Source organism: Nematolebias whitei, chromosome 2 (assembly GCF_014905685.2).
Source record: "Nematolebias whitei isolate Nwh7 chromosome 2, NemWhi1, whole genome shotgun sequence".
NCBI classification, from domain to species: domain Eukaryota; kingdom Metazoa; phylum Chordata; class Actinopteri; order Cyprinodontiformes; family Rivulidae; genus Nematolebias; species Nematolebias whitei.
The window spans coordinates 11313728-11333633 of NC_056499.1; the positions used below are offsets into that span (position 1 = coordinate 11313728).

A 19906-nucleotide genomic window follows, 5' to 3' on the forward strand; every position below is an offset into this window, starting at 1 on the left:
AATGTGTCCTGTGCTCATGTTTTAGTTAATTTGCTTTACCTACAGTAAGCAAAATGTCTCTTGCGTAAAAACTGGATACTATGTGTGGTATGTAGTATTTATATTGCATTACATTTTGTTTTGCTACCATATTCCTTATATTTTAAATCCAGGTTATATTGTAAGCTGTCTGTTACAACTTGAAAAACTTGAGTTTTTTTTTTTTTTTTTTTGTAAAATTGCTCAAAATTGATATGTTGGCAACACTTTTGAAAAAAATGAATGACATCAAAAAAGCCTTCAAGGAGTTGAAACAGCAAATAGCTAGTAAATTGTAAGTGGCATTCTGTCAAGACCAATCCCTCTGACAGTCCACCCAGTCATTGGACATTTGATGAGTAGCTTTGTCTGTTCCCCTCTCAATGTCAAAAAATCAGTAGGCACTCTGACTCCCTGATGGGGTCAGGGACCTCAGCCGCTGTGACAGGGTGACCACGTTGAGTCGAGGACACACTGTCATCAAACACAACTACACAGACACACATTTCCTGAGACACAACTATAAGACAGTAACAATCATATTAAAAAAATAAATAAAATGTACATGAGATAGAAACATTTAGCTAGCAAACAGACAAGCGGTGTCATTGCTGTGAACATCTGTAGTTATTTTTATCTCACCATTGGATGCTGTGACATATTAAATAATGCAAATCTGCATTCACTGTCAGAGAAGTGGAAATGAAAGAGAAGACATGCATGGGGCAGAAATGGTGCCAGCGGCCTCATCATTCCATTTCCTTTAGCCCATCTGTAAATGGCATGCATTTTAATCCTTTTAATTATGGATCCTCACTACAATTACCTCAAATTAAATTACTTTGCAAACCTCAGAAGGATACAAAGTGAACTGAGAAGAGGATCCTTCTGTCAGGGATTTAACCTCAGTTTCGCTGTGACACACTTAGCTGTCTCCCCCACCTCGTAAATCCGAAACTATATGAAACGAAAATATCAAAAATACTTAAAGCCTCCTACTGTACCCATTCTAGAACCCAATCAGCCCTCAAACTCATCCAAATCCCCTCTTTCCCAGTTCGACTCTATTCATGGGGCTACAGAGATTACTGCGAGGAACCCTGCTTGGCAGGCGTGCCACACTTAAATAATCTCTGGGTGAAATCCCAGTGTTAATGTGGGGTTTCTGGATCATGGCACTGCAGTGTTTTGCGGCTCGCCAGGCCACGTTGGTCGCAGATGACAGCATGAGCCGAGGAGCGAAAGATGTATCGAGAGAGGGGGAGACAATTAGAATGAAAGGGAGAGAGATGACGAAGAGTGATGAGAGGAGAGGAAGAGGGAAAGAGAAAATAGGAACAGAGTGGAGAAAGAGAACACAACAATGTGGCAAGCAGCAATGGAGCAGATGAAAAGACAAGGGAGGGGAGGCAGAGAGGGGGGAAGAGGATGAGAGCGATAGGACTGTGGAGGCGAGATAGTCCCCCGAGTGGGACACAAGAAGCTTGCCAAGGTCTAAATGACATTACTCTGCATGTTATATACTTCACGGCCTTGGGTGGGTATCTTGTGTGCCAAGAGATGCATAAAATTCTGTCTGCTATTCTTCCCTTTCTCCACAGCTGACCCATAAACACACTCATCTCACACTTGAAGTGTGGCATCAAACCAAGTATGCCCAACACTAAAAAAGCTCCGGCATAATTACTTGATGTTTCAATTGCAGCGCAATAATTGCTTTAGTCCACAGGATACCCCAAGAAAGTGAGAAGATAACGCATGCCAGTGAAAACGACAGCATAATGACAGGATTAGTGTAGGTCTTAAAGACTTCATCTTTCACAGATAGATGTAGAAAGGGAGGGGGAGGGAAACTGAGCGACGTAAGGCAGTAAGGAATGTCTTTGAAGAAACGCTCCTCTTTAACGGCAGAAATAGCAAATAACTGGAAATGCAGGAGCACTTTTTTATTTTATTTCTGGAGCTGAATCCTGCCCATTAATATAAAAGTGAGGAGAACAACCCACACACCCTTAAGCTCTGTGCTCTGCCTCTTGTAATGCTCCTCCAATCTTGCTGGTAACTTTGTGAGTACTTCATTACCTGGCCTTGATTCTTCCCTTTCTTGACTCTAAGCTGGAATAAATGTCCCACTCAAGTCGGAGCAGCAGAGTGACTCATCAAGAGCAAAAAAAAAGTGTCCTCTAATTAAATATACTTCATATCTATACATATTCTTCTTATAAGTGTGCAACCTGGTGCTCGAAAAGCCTGAGAGCCAATACTTAAAAAGTCCTCTAACACATCTACAGCAGAGTGGGAGTTATAATCTGTTTTCTGATGCGTCTCATGTTAACAATTTCCTGATAATTTTAAAAAGTAAATATAAAATCAAATATTTATTTTAAAAACATCTTGAGAAACACATATAACACAACTCGTGTGAAAGCGCAGTATTCGGACAGTTTAACCCGTGCGCCCAACAGAGAGGTACTCAAGGACTACAAGCAGCATTATGTTCATTGAAACCCAGTATTTCAACTTCTTCAAAGGTAAAGGGGAAAATAAATGTTCACTACTGCGTATACCTCACTATATACAAGGAGGAAAAACTGCTGGTGGTTGCTGCCACCTCTAACAGGAGTCTCTCACTGGGCTGCGACTTCTGGCAACTAGCGTTTAAAACAGACTCTCCAGAATGTCTGGAAAGTTCTGCAGGGGTTATCAAAAACAAATAAATACATTTAAAAAAACTCAGCAAAATTTGCCTACTGTATCTTCAGTTCTAAAGTGTACACCATAAATTAAATCATAATCTTGTGGGCAGTTATCAAGGTGGAGAAGAAGCAAGCCAAGGTAGTTAAGATCTGAACAACGAATATTGTCCAAACAGAAGAAAATTTTACCAGTCATGTATACAACAAATATGCTATAATTTTTAAACAATGTCCATGTAAAATGTTACTGCATAGTTTGTTGCTTGCTTAGTTGCACATACTTAAAAGGCAACGAGATTATGACTAAATGTTATTTTTCTTTTTTTTCCCACAGTTTTGACTTGCCAACTAATCGGATCCCAGTGAGATGCTACCTCATGTTGCACCCTTTGGAGCCATGATAGAACATGATCATCTTATGTCTCAGATAACATGGTCTCACACTGCAACAGGACCAGAAACAAAATGAAAGATAGAAACACTGAAGAAAGTGGGTCGGCTAGCTCTAGCATGTGATATATAGACACCATTGCCACAGGAGCTCATGCAGCTGCACTCAGCATTTTGAGTCATTTTTGGTTCCTTTCAATTTCAAAATCCTGCTTAAAAATAAAACAAACTGCTTTCAATTGCAGTGTAGAGTAAAATGCTTGTTTCGTTAGGTCTGAAAGCAGGATGCATTGATAATTATTTAAAAATTGAAATGCAGCCCTTTGAATTATAACTGAATCATGAGTTTTTTTCCAAAATAATCCCACCATAATCTACAGTAGTAGTAGCACATGGTCTCCAGCCAGTGTTATCTGTGTCTGTTTCAGACTTAGTGATGATAATGATGCTTAAAATTGCAGATTCAAGAAATCAGTCAACGCATTTTCCCTAAAATATGAAAAAAAAGTAAATACAATAAACAAAAAAAATTTCACACGTACAGACCTGAACGTTGTCAAGTTTTGATCATATCTTAAATGCTTTCAATCTTTGCTGATAATGAGCCGAGGGGGGAACAGTTCATGTCTGGATAAAAAAAAAAAGTGTCACACGCAGGGCTTCCTCCCCAGTTGATGAAGAATAATTAGGAATAACACAACATCAACAGCATACGGTCGTGTCAAGGTCTTTGACACTTCTAATTGTATTTATTTAAAGTCTTGCCTTCTCAGTCCCAGGAAAATTCATTAAACGGTGAAGCAGCATGAATATCCAACAACGACTGTCAGGAGTTTCTGAGCAGAAGGTTTGATGTTGTTGCAGGAGGTGCAGGAGATGGCATGAGCTGATGTGTGTGGGGAGGCAGTTGGGTGCGGGGAACAATCTGTACCAGTTAATTAGCACACACAAGGGGGCATTGGGAGAGCTCTGTCTAAATCCCCCCTTCATCTCATGCCATCCACAACAAGAGCTGCTAGATTAACCTGGTGGCATCATCATTTCAGCCAATGGGGCCATCAATACACAGCAGTGCAGGGCAGATGTAAGTGAGGGGAGGGGATGCACACCTAAAGCATGGTTATTGGCTTAAAATACCTACAGGGAAGCTTCATATCTATTTAAATAAGACATTCTAGTGGCATCAGAAAGATGCTCCACATGGCCTAAACATCCAGTTCTGGCAAATGTATTTCCTTTGTGTAAATCTGATTTATCAAGCTTGTGTTTTATTTCTTATATACCTATAAAAACAGAGTGCATGTCATACATTTTGACTAAGTGCAGCTTGACTTTGATGTTTGAAACTGAGATTAAAATAGATAAGCCACATTGTTATTTTGGTCACAAAAGTTTAAAATCAATGGAAGTAAAGTCTTAACATGAAGAATTCTTACAAGAGATAACTGTCTTGCACCAATTTGACTATCCTTGAAAGTGTTTTGCTTAAGCTGCTATTGGTGATTTCTCACATTTCTGTTTTCATGTCAGTCACAGAACAACTTGGACAACAATATTTACTGGGTCAACAAGAGGAATAGATTTGGATTACACATTTTAGTGTTTAAATTGGCAGACATTTTAAAATAGGTCGCTCAGATTGTGGGCCGACGTCAGTAGTATACGCTACAATTTTGCAGTGGGTATACTGTGCTTAGAAACCAAAGTACACTGGTTAGTACAATGTAATCATCAACTTATTTTGATTTTTAAGCATATTGAACATTTCAAATTGTATCTGATGCTCATATTTCAATAAATATACAACAAACTTTGTATAACAGTTGGCTTTGTATTAAAAACATATAATGTATTTCCATGTGTCTGAGCAAACACTCAAGCTCCCTGAGCACACTGCACCACTGTGAGCGACATCAGATGTGCACGTTGTGGCCACACACCAGTATCAAACCTGTTCAAAACCTGGGATCATAGCAAGTTACATGGTTTATTAAAATAATCAAATTACAGCAGCAATGTCCACTCATTTACTTTTAATATTGGAATGAAAGTTTGTCTGTGATTTCATTGGTTGAATGTTTTACCTCTTCGTAAACTTATGTTGTCGCAACAAAAATCACGTGACAAAGGTTTGTTTCATGGGGGGGGGGGGGGGGTCTATTCCTCCACTCTGCATGCAAATGTGCTGCATACCGACAGATTGTAGAGACCGCTGCATTCGGGCTGACAGTTCATTCTAAGTTTATTATAAAGCAGGAGATAACTAAATATTTTGCTTGGGCATTTGCCCAGTTGCCCTAGCAGAGAGGGAACATTATATATCATCGGGCACTTTTAATTGGTTATGTGGAAATTCCCAAGCATTTTTTTGTGGTTATACACCGTATACTTGCATATCACAGACTACAGCACGTTGAGCCGTACTAAAAGCAAAAACCACAACAGAGTTTTGTGAGTTTTATTATGCTGATGTAATAGATGGGCTGCTTTAAAATATAAATAATTTGTGAAAAATTGGAGTTTACGAACCTCCTTTAAGTATGCAATACTAGTAATTCAGTTTTATTTTTACTTTAAAGTTAATGCTCAGCTCATTAAACATGTACTCGCTGCTTCATAATTTGTTTTCATAACTGGAACCAGCATTTTTTTAAATTGTTTATTTTACCTGGAGAATACTTTGAGAACCTGTTCTCATTTACAAACACATGCCATGTCATCCTTTGCTTAAACATGCCAAAGTTTTTAAGATGTAAGATCTGATGGTGCTTAGAGTATGTTTTGGAGATGACACTCAAGTTACTACCATATGTTTTGGTTCAATTATACTTTACATTTGCCGAGTTATTACCATATGAGTTTGCTAAAGTGAATTAGCTGCGGTGGCTACTTTTAATCATGTTGACCCAAAGCCTATATCAAAAGATTAATTTCTGAGAGTTTTATAACAAATGTGTTCAGGGGTTCAAGAGATGTTTTGCTAGCATAAAAATGTTGCATCCTAATCTGGCCAGGGGTGCATGTGGGAATCCAGCAAAGGGGGTGGGAGGGGGTGGGGGGTGGGGGGTGGGGGCATTAACATCCATGGTTCTACCCCTGGCCCGGACCTATTTGTGTCTATGTTTCCAGTATGGTGGTATATTCATTCAACCTTTATTTATACAGTTTAATCCAATTGAGCCTCGGGGACTCATTTAAAGAGAGACCTGAATTTTTAGAAAAGAGTGATGACAACAGTGGACAATAATAGACAATCAGAAAAGATGCATACAATTTTTTATTTTTTTTTATTTTATTTACCACCATACATGTGTAATGGTTACTTTACACATCTTAAAACTTTAAAATCCTCCATCCTGCTTTTAGTTATATTTTTGTTTGAATGTTATTTTCTGTACAAAGAACCATATCTATAAGAATATGCTGTTCATTAAAAATATTCATTTTTTAACTTTTTTTTTTTTTTATAAAACCTCTGTTTTTCTTGTAATTCTCCATGTTAATTTTATTAGTTTTCAATAAATGCACTCCCACTGCGACTATTTTATCCATACATTTTTCACATGTTTTATTTTTTACCAAATTAAACCTAATTTCTCAGTTTCAGTCCGAGGTAAATCTTCTCAAAATAATTTTAAATAGTAAATTGATAATAATAATAATAATAATAATAATAATAATAATAATAATAGTAAAAGTAAATTTTCTCAAAATAAAAACTCAGTTCACTCTAACTATATTCTCAACACGTTTCAGAAATAAAAAATAATATTCAAAGTCTGTCATTTGACTGAACCCAGTTTAAAGACAGATCATTAGCTTTTAGTGTTCTGCAGGAAATAATTAGTTGAAGATTCCAGCATGTTCATGGAATCTCACTGGATTCTGACGTGACCAATCTTTGAGCTGCATTTAATGAACGTCTCCATATTTTTGGCAGCGTGATAATGATACGTTTAGTTTATTCAAACTCATCCTGTTACCTTTCCAATTAAAACTGTTTTACCGCCATATTGGCCTGGATGTATAAACCATATCATCTTAGCTGTTTGTGTATTTCATCACAATGGATTTGAACTAAAATGCAGATTTCAACTGGAACAATTAGGGAATAACAATCGAGTTAATTGAGCTCCTTTGTTTGACAATTTTGAGTGGATGGTGCTTAAAAACACAAATGCTTGTTCTTTTTACAGCTTTAAAAGTCAGTAACAACTGTTCAGAATTTAACACAGTAAACATACACTGAAGTATTTTTTTCTTATAGTATTTGTAGTACAGTACTTTTCTTTACTTGAAGTACTTTTCTTCAAAAGCAAACATCATCATGCTGAGAAGTGACTGTACATTTTTCAATAAAAGATAAAGACCGTCTTATTACCTTCCCATTAAGGACATAACGTTTTGTTAAATGGACTCCTATTTAAAACACTCCTTTGAGCTGTGAGCCAGATTCAATGAATCTCAGCGGCACTTTAATCAACTCGAGCTCTGCTGGTTCCACGAAGCCTTCTCATGATTAGGAAGAATAAAAATTCATAGTATTTGATTATTCCAAGTCCTAAATCACAAGAGAGTAGAAGTCCCCAATGGGTAATCTTACATATATCTACATCCAAAGTATGAAACATCAATATTATTTCCATTCCGGGGTGTGTAGAAACGAGGCAGGTAGGAGATTTGAAATAGCTATTCAGAATTTTTTTTCTTTCACAGCATTCAAAGCCATGAATACATTTCAAGCTGCTTCATCAGTTTTGACAGAACTCGTATATTATTTTGTGTACTTTTTACATAAAAGAAAAACACGACAAACATCTCATGACCCAATAGTTACTTGGTTCAGTTCTGACGCAGGAAGCGTTCTGAACCCTAAACTCCACTGCAAGCTTTCGGCCCTGACCATGGCGCCTGAATAACTGAGCTTTTGGCAGAAAAGGTTAGGGAAGTTGAAGACGTTGTGCAAACAGCGAAAGAGCTTCACAAACAGCATCATCAGCTGTTCTCTCACAGATAACGCGAGTGCCCTGGGGAAAGGTCACAGTGGCCCATTTTTTAAAAAGCCTTCGCTCCAAGTGAGTCATATCCGAGCCCATCATAACTGATCATGTGACACTCGGGGCAGAAACTGGCAGTTGTCAACATTAGTGAGTACCAGTCCTTAAGTCAATCCCCAGCCTGTCCTGGACTCCCCTCAGCCCGATCAGACAAAATGTCTTTCTGAGTTTGACTCTTATGATCACAGGACTTCATTTAAAACACATTGATATCAGAATAATAAAAAAAAGGGCACTGAAATAAATGACACTAAGGTCATGAATTGCATAGGTCTATCTCGCAAGCATATGTGTATAAAGCTGTTGGACCATGTTGCCTTTCTTCTTCCTCTTCATGGATTCTGTTGCTGCTGTTTTAAATTGTTGCAGTTTTAAAGCAAACATCTGCTCCGTTTACGCACTAAGAGTTGGGATGCCATCCAAGGCACATATGGGCCCCTGATAGGGTAGGTTTACTCATTGTCTCCTCTGTAAGCCCATCTGTTGCAGTTGTTGTTACATCATGCATTCAGACTTTGTTTCCTCTCCATCCAATCATTCTGGTACAGAAAAGGGAATAGTTTTTACTAGGATAATCGAGTAATGTGCAGTAAAGTTCATGTGCATGTCAACATGCATATTTTTTGCTTTAAAGAGGTATTTCCACCTCAAGAAGCTTTTTCAAAAACTGGGTTTAGTGTTCTAGGGCTAATTTTTTGAGAACCCTGTCTGTTTCCATTGCAGCTAACAGGATAATAAGCAGAATGCCAATGTTTCTGTCACTGAGGGATTTAAACAGTGAATGTTTGTAGTTTTGTAGATGAGTGTTTTTCTGGACTGGAATTGAACAGGGAATGCAAGTAAAGCTTATTGTTTCTGGTGCAAGAAATTCAAGTAGGAGTTTAACTGTATAGGAGAACAGAAGTAGGTGTTGTTGTTTTTTTCTTGTTTGAGGCAGAGTGACAGATCCTGGTGAGTGGAGGAAGCGATTTTATCCACCACCAGGTGCAATGGAGGAGCCAGGGGGTGGCCAATGGTGGCCTTGGCCATGTTTACCTTCAGCCACCCCAATCTTTTAAGATAACTAAACTTTTAAGCAACAAAAAAAAGAGGCAAAAGATCTGTTACACGTTTACTGTGCAGATGAAATACAGGTTGAGCTGGATTCAGCAACTTGCAATAACCAAGACTAAGCAAACATCAAAACTAATGGAGATCAAAATCTAAATAAAGGTTGAATGAATGAACAATTGTGTGAGATATAAGTTGAAAGTAGCATAGTGGAGAGAAACTTAGACAAGACCTGTCTACAGTCCCTCCAGGAATTTGTGACTGTATCAAATGAAGCAAATGTATCCAATCCTCACAAATTTTGCCCAGTTTTGCAGTTCAACTAATCACTGCCACATGTTTGTACTTCCACCACCTGTCCATTTCCTGAAAACCCAAACAAGCAGTATGAAAAAATGTCCAGAATCCTACAATGTCAATCAAATAATATTGCTGAAATATGTGCAAATCATCCTCCTGAAGAATTTTGGAAGGTGGTAAAAATAAATTGTTTTGTAACGTGTACAACTTTTTGTATAAACATTGACTAAAAAGAAATGTCATTGGACAAGCTCTTTTCTGTGATAAAACACGGTTGGGTGTGTTCCCAAGCTGTAAACTAGCTGGAAGGGGTGATGATGAGTGGCGAGGAAGGAGTTCCTTTCTAATTTGATAAAAAAATATTGATTTTGGATTGGAGGACATGTCAGTCTTCTAAATGTATTTTCCTTCGGACACTTATATAAGTGTACGTATGTGTGTATGTATATTTACATGTATATATGCATATGTATATACATGTACCTCATTTATCGCGTGGGTATTCGTACCTTGAAGCTCCATGACAAGTGAAAAACTGTAAAGTAGGAATAGTAGTACGAGTAGTAAGTAGTAGTTTAATTTAGTATTGTGTGTATATATATATATATATATATATATATATATATATATATATATATATGTATATATATATATATATATATAGGCATTTTAAACCCTTCCCACACTCTTGCAATATTCTAAACAATGTTTCTAAACTCTAAATGCTCTAAAAGAGCACAGAACGTCATGATTTCTGCTCTCTGCCTCCTCTACTCTTAGCCACCTGTAAGCATTCTTGGCCACGCCCACTTCTTCCATCTGCACGGAAAATAGCTGTTCAGCTGCAGCGGAAAGTTTATCCTGCAGCAGGTGCTAAATAATGTAAAATAATTTATAAAAAAATTAAAAAAAAAAAACATGCAGATTGTGCGACTCATCTATAAATCAGCCAACTGTGTGTCATGTTCAATCTCATTTTGAAAAACCACGATAGAGCAAGTCTGCGAAAAACGAACTGCAAAGTAGTTGTATACGTAATTAGAACATGCTACTGGATGCCTTAAATCCCCACCCCCCCCCCCTAGATTAATAAAGTATCTATCTATCCATCCATCCATCCCATTAACAGCAGACAGCAAAAAAAAAGTCATCATAGACATAAATGTATTGAAAATCACCTCCTGATTCTTACGGAGCCTGAAATTTATCCTATATAGCAAATGCACACACTTCATTCATCACATTTGGACCTCGGCATTAGAACAGCTTTGTTTTGTCACCATCCTGTGATACATTGTGTCAAATCTTTTGTTTTAGGCGTGTTCAATTTAAAACAGGACACACAGAACCACAGCTATGATTGCAACAAGCACATAAAAAATCTTGGGTCATGGTGCTGACGTTCTTTCAAGCCTGTTTTTCTGCTAATCTGCAGAACTACTTTTAAAGAGCAAAAATCTGACCCACCGATTGTTTTGGAAGCATCACCCAGGCAAATAATGGGAGACATTAAAAAGGAATGGTAGATGATGGACTTTCATTCATCATTTGATATTTGCATATTACATTGACATTACATTATGTCTAAATTGGTTTTAAAATTAAAATATGCAAATTAGTTCCCACATCGTCTGACAGCATCATAACCAGTGATGGTCATGAGTACTTCAGTTTACTTTTAAATGCTGCTCGTGTTAAAGTTGTTTAAAATGCATTTGGCAGAGTATAAACTGGATATTCTTAGTCGTGTCATTTAGGTTTTTGTATTTTATAAAGTTTGGTGCTTTATACTGTGGTGAAAACTGTTTTCAAATTACAAGTAAATAATTCCATTTCCTGTATACAGTTGATTATTTTTCCTGCTCGTCATCTGAGTGGATTTACAATGAAGACATGTAAACTTCTTTATAAGAATAATTGTCTATAGAATTTAAAATGAGAATGTTTTTTCTGTTTAAAAATCACAGCTTTTTGCCTCCCGGTGCGTTAACATTCATTTCTTTTCTCAGTGCAGCTTGAAAAAGAGAAGTAAGTTTTACGTTTGCGACAAACTGCCAGAATTTACAACTTTAAAGTTGTTCTCTAATAACTTAGGTGTTATATTAACACATTTATCTATTAAGTGTTAGCTTTTTTTATTTCCTACCAAGAAAATACATCATTTTTGTAACTGCTTCTGTGTGTAGTTTACACCCTGTTTGATGTTGGCAAAATATCTCATGAACCACTGGTTGGATTTTAATGAAACCTTCAATGAAAGGTCAAAGTTCATGCTCAATAATCCAGGTAAAAAAATCCAACAATGTTCAGTCAGGCTCTCTGGACGGTTTCTTTTTTTTTTGTTTGTTTTTGGAGGCGTTTTGTCCTTCATCCAAAAGACTTCATCAGTCTGAGGAGACACAACAAACTTAGTCACGCAAGCAGAAAACTCCCATAGTGGGCCACCCTCTGCCCCCATTGACCAAAATGGTTCAAAACATCAAAATCCATGCTCAATAAACTGGTTGGTCCACTATGGGGGTGTGCTACTTGTGGGACTCAGTGTGTTTGTGGCTCCTCAGATTGATGAAATCCTTTGGATGAAGGATGAAATGTCTCAACAACAAAAAAAAGGAAAGCATCCAGATGACCTGACTGAACTCTGTTGGATTTAATGAAAGGTGAAACATCCACATCTCCCTCCAACTTAATTTGCCCTAATCTGTGCACTTGAGCAAGGCCCCTAACCCACCCGGGGGCTGTAGATGGCAGCCCTCTGCTCCACACTGAGGGCTGTGGTAGCTCACAGGTCTGTGGTTGCGTCAGGATGAGCATTTGGTGTAAAACAAATCCAATGTCTTCCTGTGAGTTCGCTCGCTGGTGACCCCTGAAGAAGGGAACAGCCGAAAGAAGAAAAATAAATTTGAAGAGAAGAATGCTACGTCCAAACTTCACATTTTTATTGTGAATGACCTAACTATTTAAGAAAACTCCAAAAATCAAGTGGTATCAGATTTTTAAACATTGTTCTCAGTTTCAGCACAAACAACATTGCACAGTTCAAATGTCCACAGAAAAACAAAACCAACAAAATAAATAAATAACAGAACAAAGTCTTTCTGACCATATTTTTGTGTCTCGGATGGCTTGCGGACATATCATTAACTCAAACTGTGAGAGACACTGTGCTCTGTGGGTCAGTCCTTCTCACTCATCTTTATTTGGGATGCTATAATTTCAGAAATCAATCTTGGAAAACTCCAAGACCCGAGAGCAAACTTCCAAAACACTGAAAACTGACGAGCGTTTATATAAACCTTTCAGTCCCAACAGAATGCCTTTTTATCTTTAAATTTTTCCACTTCTGACAACAAAACATTATCTATCCTCAAGGAATGACTGAGCACAATATAATAACTATAATACCATAATCTTTAATTCATAATATTGCTTTAACTTAGAAGCACTTTCAGGCTGAACGGCCCTGTGTTAAAAAAACAAGTATTCTTTGTTTTTTACTGTTCTGCCACTCATTAAAAATTGATCTAACGTTTATTAAACCAGGTGGATGTGGACACTCGTGCATTCACTCCTGTGGAGCGATGATGATCATAATCACCATGTTGGCCTTGATGCTTCCAGATTCCAAAAACTCACTGTTTATCCTCAGTTATTACGTAAATATTACATTTTTACAATTGTCTTTTATTAAACGTGGTTGTAATGGAGGCATGCTGAAGACCTTTAAGCCCGGCTTGTTTTGTAGCCCTCAGCTGTGATTAAGTACTATCTGAGCAAACTCTTACTTTGTGTTGGTGTGTGGGCAGTGAGTGACACAGGAAGTTGTTCAGAGTAAATAATGTGTGTTGCTCTAGGTTTGAGGCTTGGATGCTGCACACTCTGGTGTTATGATCACACAATAATCAAGAAGAGATTAAAGAGTTTTAATTTATGAAATCCTCAGTCTATAAAGCGAGCAATGATCCGTTTGTTTTATTTTGTTTGCAGTTGTGATGGCAAAATTATTATAAATGTGTTAAATTAATAATATCCTATGGAGGTTGGTGTGTTTTAGTTTGTGGTGTGCAGCAGAAGGAGGCAGCTGCAAAACTCAAGACAGTCTCTACTTTTCTGTAAAACTCAAACAGCACATTTCATGTCTCTGGACAATTTGTAGAATTATTTAATGGATATAAAGTAACCACTCATGGTGCATTCGTACATATATTTGTGTTTTTGTTGTTGAGCCTTAAACAGCACATACATGTGCATCTAAAAAAAAAATCTAATACCAGAAAAAAGTTCAATTTTTTTTACCTTGTCAATCACTTCAGAAAGTGAAACTAATATTTTATATAGATTCATTACACAGAGTGAAATATTTCACGCCTTTATTTCTTGTAATTTTGGTGATTATGTCTTACAAATAATGAAAACACAAAACTCAGACTCTCAGACAATGAGAATACTGTGAAGAGGTTCAATATTGGTGTCTCACCCTGAATAGCTGATTAACTCCTGGACATGAACTAATGTCTCATTCCTCAAGTCCAGCCACTCCTGAACCAGAGACAACATCAGAAGTGTCTTACCTGCTGAGGAGACAAGAACTGGACTGTTGCTAACTGGTCCAAAGTCCTATTTTCCAATAATAGTACGTTTTCATGTCATTTGTAAATCAAGGTCCCAGAGTCTGGAGGAAGAGTGGAGAGGTCCAGAATCCACGTTGCTTCAAGTCCAGTATGAAGTTTTGTCAGTCAGTGATGGTTTGGGTCCATGTCCATGCTGGTGCTGGTCCACTGTGTTTTTTGAAGTCCACAGTCCACTCAGCATCTACCAGGACACTTTAAAGACTTCATGCTTCTTTCTGCTGACAAGCTTTATGGAGATGCTGATTTGATTTTCCAGCAGGACTCAGCTCCTGTCCACACTGACAAAGATACCAGTAGCTGGATGTGGAATATTCTAATAATCTGAGACACGGAGTTTTGCGTTTTCATTATCTGTAAACCATAATCATCAAAATTACAAGAAATCAAGGTTTGAAATACTTCTCTCTATGTGTAATGAATACGATGAGTTTCACTTTCTAAAATGACTGACAACATTTAACTTTTTAACAATATTCTAGTTTTTCCCATGTACTTGTATTGAGATAAAATACATTTGTTGTTTTTTGGTTGTATGTTTTACAGTCAGATGTGTCAAAGTGATGCTGACTTTCTAAACAAGAACATCTCATTTCCTTTTCTGAATAAAAAACTCACAGAGAGAATATTAATACAGATCTACTGGACATGTTCTCACACACACTCGTTTATCAAATATTACAAGATGTCAAAGAATGTACAACTTTGTATTATAAGGTCCACATCTGATTTTTAGTTTGTTTGTTTGTTTGTTTGTTTCAAATATCCAGAACAACTAGCAAAATGAAAAACAATTTAAGTTTTTGTTTATAACTGACAGTCTAAAAATGGCTGTCTGATCATAAATATTTGCTTTTGGAGCTGATATGGTTTAACATTTTACTTGAATGTGATTGTATGCTTCATGCCACCCTGTGATGGACTTGCAGCCTGTCCAGGGTGCCCCCCACCTCTCGCACAGTGATGGCTCGTCAGTGACTGTGGAATGAGTTGCCACTGCGTGTCAGGAAGGCTCACACACTCCCAATTTTTAAGTCTTGCTTGAAAACCTACTTTTATTCCCTTGTATTTGACATGGTGTGATTTGTTTTGATCCTGTACTCTACAGTATTGGCCATTTAGTTATTATCTACTGCTATTTGTATCTATATTTTTATTCTATGTTTTCCTGTCCGCTGTGCTCGCTTGTTTCTATTGTACAGCACTTTGGTTGGCCTTGCTGCTGTTTTAAGTGCTCTATAAATACATTGGTATGGTATGGTATAAGTACAGTCCGTTTTTTAGTATTTAATAAAAAATAAACACATAAAAAAACTGAAACTGAATGCAACAAGTCTCTGGAACTTCAAAATGTTTGTGGTAAAAGTTACGCGTTTTGAAAGTTCGAATAAAGAGTAATCTAGTGAAGTGTTTTCCAAACTTTACAGCCTTCTATCCACAAAATAACAGTTGCAAAAGCTTGGGACGCCACATTTGAGCAGTTTACGTATGTTTGCAAACTTTGCTTTAAACCTTTTTAAACTGTGGACACAGTTTACAGCTCTGATATTTATCTAATCATCCATCCATCCATCCATCCAGACAGACAGACAAACAGACATTATCTTTACCCACTTCTTCCTTTTTGGGCCACAGGGTTCACTGGTGCCCATGTCCAGCCATCACTGTGGGAGAGATGGGGGACACCCTGGACAGGTCTCCAGTCCATCGCAGGGACACATACAGAACAAGACAAACAACCATTCACTCTCACTCGCACCTAGGGACAATTTAGAGTCACCAATCAGCCTAACATGCATGTTTTTGTAGTCATGTAATTTGTTTAGATAAATTTGGGTAAACGTTCTTTATCATGGCAGATGTAGAGCCTTCAGTCTGGTGATGATCTTATTTTAAGAGTTCCTTGCCTTACTTTTGGTGTTTGAAATGATTGTTCAGTAAGTAGGTCTAAAGAAACTGTGGCACGACCTATCTGCAGACAACCTGCAAGAAAACCCCAGTAGACAATCTTAAAAGAAAGCATAGCAATTGAAAAAAAAAAAAATGAAAGAAAATTATATTAAAAATCAGCTACTTTGTAAAGCAATATAAAATATAAAAACAGGAACATGTCTGTGTTGTTTTTTGCCAGGAACTTAACAGATGTTGGAAACCTCTTAGAGAGGTCAAGGTCGAGAGCTTCTGATCTTTTTGCAAGGTGTTCCAGGTTACAGGAGCGGAGTAGGAGATGGAATTATTGATTGAACCTCTCATAATATCTCTTTTTTCATTGTATCATTTTACTGAGCAATAACATCTGAATTCTTAAAGTAGCTATTTTTTTTTTATAGTTTTGATCCAACAAACTATTATTAAAAACCTGCACAGTCTTGAGACAAGTCAAGATGTTTTGACTAAAGTCTTTGTAGGACAAATGAATTCATCTGCTTCTGATTTGTCAGCTGAACCCAGCAGGTCATGGTCTTAGATGAGAGGAATACGCTACATATAATCTTTTATTAATAATAAGCATAAACTGACTCATAGCTCCGCTCTGTGTGTCTGAACATGGCAGATACATCTGATAAACTGGATTGTGTGCGCTAATTTGCATCTGTGTGCACGTTCAAAACACATTCAGTTTGTCCTAAAGCTTGGCACGTAGACTCCAGGGAATAAACACAACAGAAAGTGTGTGATTTTTTTTCCCCCATCTAATTTTCAGGTAAGATATAAATAATCTGGCATTTCATGTAAGAAAACAAACAAACAAAAAAAAAAGAATTACAAAAATTTTGAAAAAACTGCTTAGGTGGACACTTTTCTTATTATGCAGTTATATTTCATACACCAAGTTTAATTCAAGTTATTATTCTCAACCCCCCCCAAAAAAAATCCAGATTTATGTTTTGGTTCCTTGTAATCAAAACATTTCAAAGATACAATTGTCCCTTCACGGTTCATGAACTACAAACAATTTCATGATACAAGCAGAGAATAATTCTAACAGCGAGTCACGAGTGCAGCATTCAAGCTGCATGTGAATAAAATTATTGCATTAACAAGAAAATTAAAATACAGCAATAGGGCGCGTGCAATTGTTTTTATTAGAGATGACTAAAATATTTCCTACTATCTACGCCTTCACTGTCCAGTCACTTGAGAAGAATGTGAAGCAGAAGCCCGCTCGTTTGTAAAACCATGAAATATTCATTTCATCATTCTGAGCTTTGTGCCAGAGTGAGAACAAACGGAGTGCAAATAAATATCATTATACAGCTAAGCACACTGTCGGTGGAAGCACCATCGTGATCCCGAGTCGGGCTCCATGTCAGCACAAAGTGCTGCTCTTCTGACACAACTCAACCCTGCACATCCTTACGCTAACATACACTAACGTGCAAACAAAGAAAAGCATAAATAATAAAATAATAATTCCACATCCACTGCCTTCAACAGCTCCAGACTGTTGGGTATCTACATACAGTTTAGCATGTGAGCACTCTGGGGCATTCCTTTCATCTTTAGTTTTTTTCTTTTTGGATTGGTTTCATTTCTCCTAGCTGTTTAACTGCCTCCAGACAATGAAAGGAACCTCAGCTGTGCATCTGAGTCCACAGACAGAGCCGGGTAACCAGGCAGGCAGACAGACAAGCCTCGCATCGAGGCAGAGCCGATAGGCCTGGCGAGTGTGTCCTGTTTGGCATTTAAAACACCTCCGCTCACTCCTGTGTCGTGGGAGAAGTGACGGACCTGACAGGCTCAGTCTCCTGGGAGCCACCGGGCCTCTTTCCAATCTCTGTGGGTCAGTGCGGGGGTGAGACGCCAGTGAGGAGCTTCTGGCTAGAAACACTAATTATCATGGCTGCCTTGCGTTTAGCAGTACTGTGTTGGGCTCGAGGTAACGCACACCTCCTGGTCACGCTGTCAGATACCTCACAGGGCCGGCTCTAATTGTGGGGATTGTAAAGCTATGGGTGTATAGGTCCAGGCTGCCAAAGGCAACTCTCTGCATCACTGACTTATCTAAATAAATGGGTAAACAAACAAGTATTTAACGTGCCTGCCCCGGTTGACTGTTGCTGTTGGTATTGTTTGTATCTGGTGTCATTTATGGTCTTCACTTTATTTGTGTGGCATCTTTTGATTGGCAAATTGAGCAGCAGTCGTGTCACAAAGTGTGCACGCACCAACACACAGCAATGCCTCTGCCCAAACTCATAATAATTTAATAAATGCCTGAAGGCAGAGTTTGAGGCAGTGGACAAATATAAATATTAATTAACACACCAGGGACCAAAGTAATGCAAAAAAAAAAAGCTGCTCTGCCTATTGGCTGCTGCCATATTAAAGGAAACCCTGGTCAGATTTTTAATGCTGTTTGGAATATGCATTAGAACTTCAAACATTAAACTTTCAAAGTTAACATCTTCTCAGATATTGAAGGTTTAGGCTGTAAGACAGTTTAACGAGTGCATTGCAGTAAAATACAGTAAAGTTACATTCAGTGGGCTACAGAGTATTCAGTTAAATAGATAGATACATTTGTTTGTACCATTTTTAGCAGAAAAAACGCACAGAGGTCACTGACATAATTTGTTAACCAATAAAGTAAAAACAATTATGAAAATACTAGAGAGCAACTAATCAAAAATTAATAATTATTTTTAATTTTGGTTCATAGTATGGTACTCTTAACTTTTTTTTTTTCCTACCCCAACGTTTGAGGCAATCATTGCAATTTCTGTATCTCTCTTGAGACGTCTATGCCGTCCTAAGGTAATCCACTCCTCGTGAGCATTCAGGTTTGAATGGTGCCTTCTCCAGACTGCAAGTTTCAGCTCCTTCCACATATATTTGGTAGAATTTAAATCAGGGCTGCGAAGATCACTTTAAATTGTTTAATGCTTTGTTCTGAGCAATTGTGTGGGGGTTCTGTTCTGCCAGCTCCTGCACCCACAGCCACACTCTAATCAGCTGCACCTGTGGATCTTCAACTTGATGAGCATGGGGAGCATAAAAAGGCTACAGAAGACACTCAGCCAGTGCTGGAGCATTACCTGCCAACAGTAGCCTTGTTCTAGCCTTTTACTTGTGCCTAAAACCCAATTATTAACTAATTGTATTTCTCTGTGTGCCTCCAGTAAGTTACCCTTGATGTCTTCTTGTAGCCGCAATCTTTATAATTGTTGTGTGTTTTGTGTCATTATCTTGTTGACCTGCAACTAAGACCAAGCTTTCTGAACCTGGGTAGCACATTTTGCTCCAGAATGCATTAAAATATTTTATTGTACCCTACACACGATTAGGACACCCTGTCTCAGATGCAGCAAAACAGTCCCAGAACATAATTAAGCCTCCATGTTCCACTGTAGGAACATTGTTCTTTACTTTGTCTGTTTCATTTTTGGGGTTGGGAACACAGAGCTGATGGGACTTGTTCACAAAAAAGTTCCATTTTTGTCTCATGTGTCCAAGGACATTCTCCCAGAAGCTTTGTCTTCATTGTGTATTCTGGCAAATTCTAGTTGGGATTTTTCTGCTTTGGTCTTCTCCTCAGTCAACTTACATAATGTCCACTTAGGCTTTTTTGTCAGTTATGAGTTATTTGTTACCCTTTTGGGATTATTTTTTTATTCGGCAAGAAGTTCCAAACAACTTTGTTTCTGTCAGTACGTGATTTTCAAATGTAAAGTTAAGTGATCCAAACCAAAGGAGCTGAAAAGATATGTTGTACATACATGGATGGATGGATGGATGGATGGATGGATGGATGGATGGATGGATG

At 37.8% G+C, this 19906-nt stretch overlaps 1 protein-coding gene across 2 annotated transcripts in view; it reads right to left on the reverse strand.

Moving 5' to 3' along the window:
- The window catches only part of LOC119422763 (protocadherin-9), a 342953-nt gene that overhangs the window by 23502 nt on the left and 299545 nt on the right, over positions 1 to 19906 (reverse strand). The window lies entirely within an intron of this gene.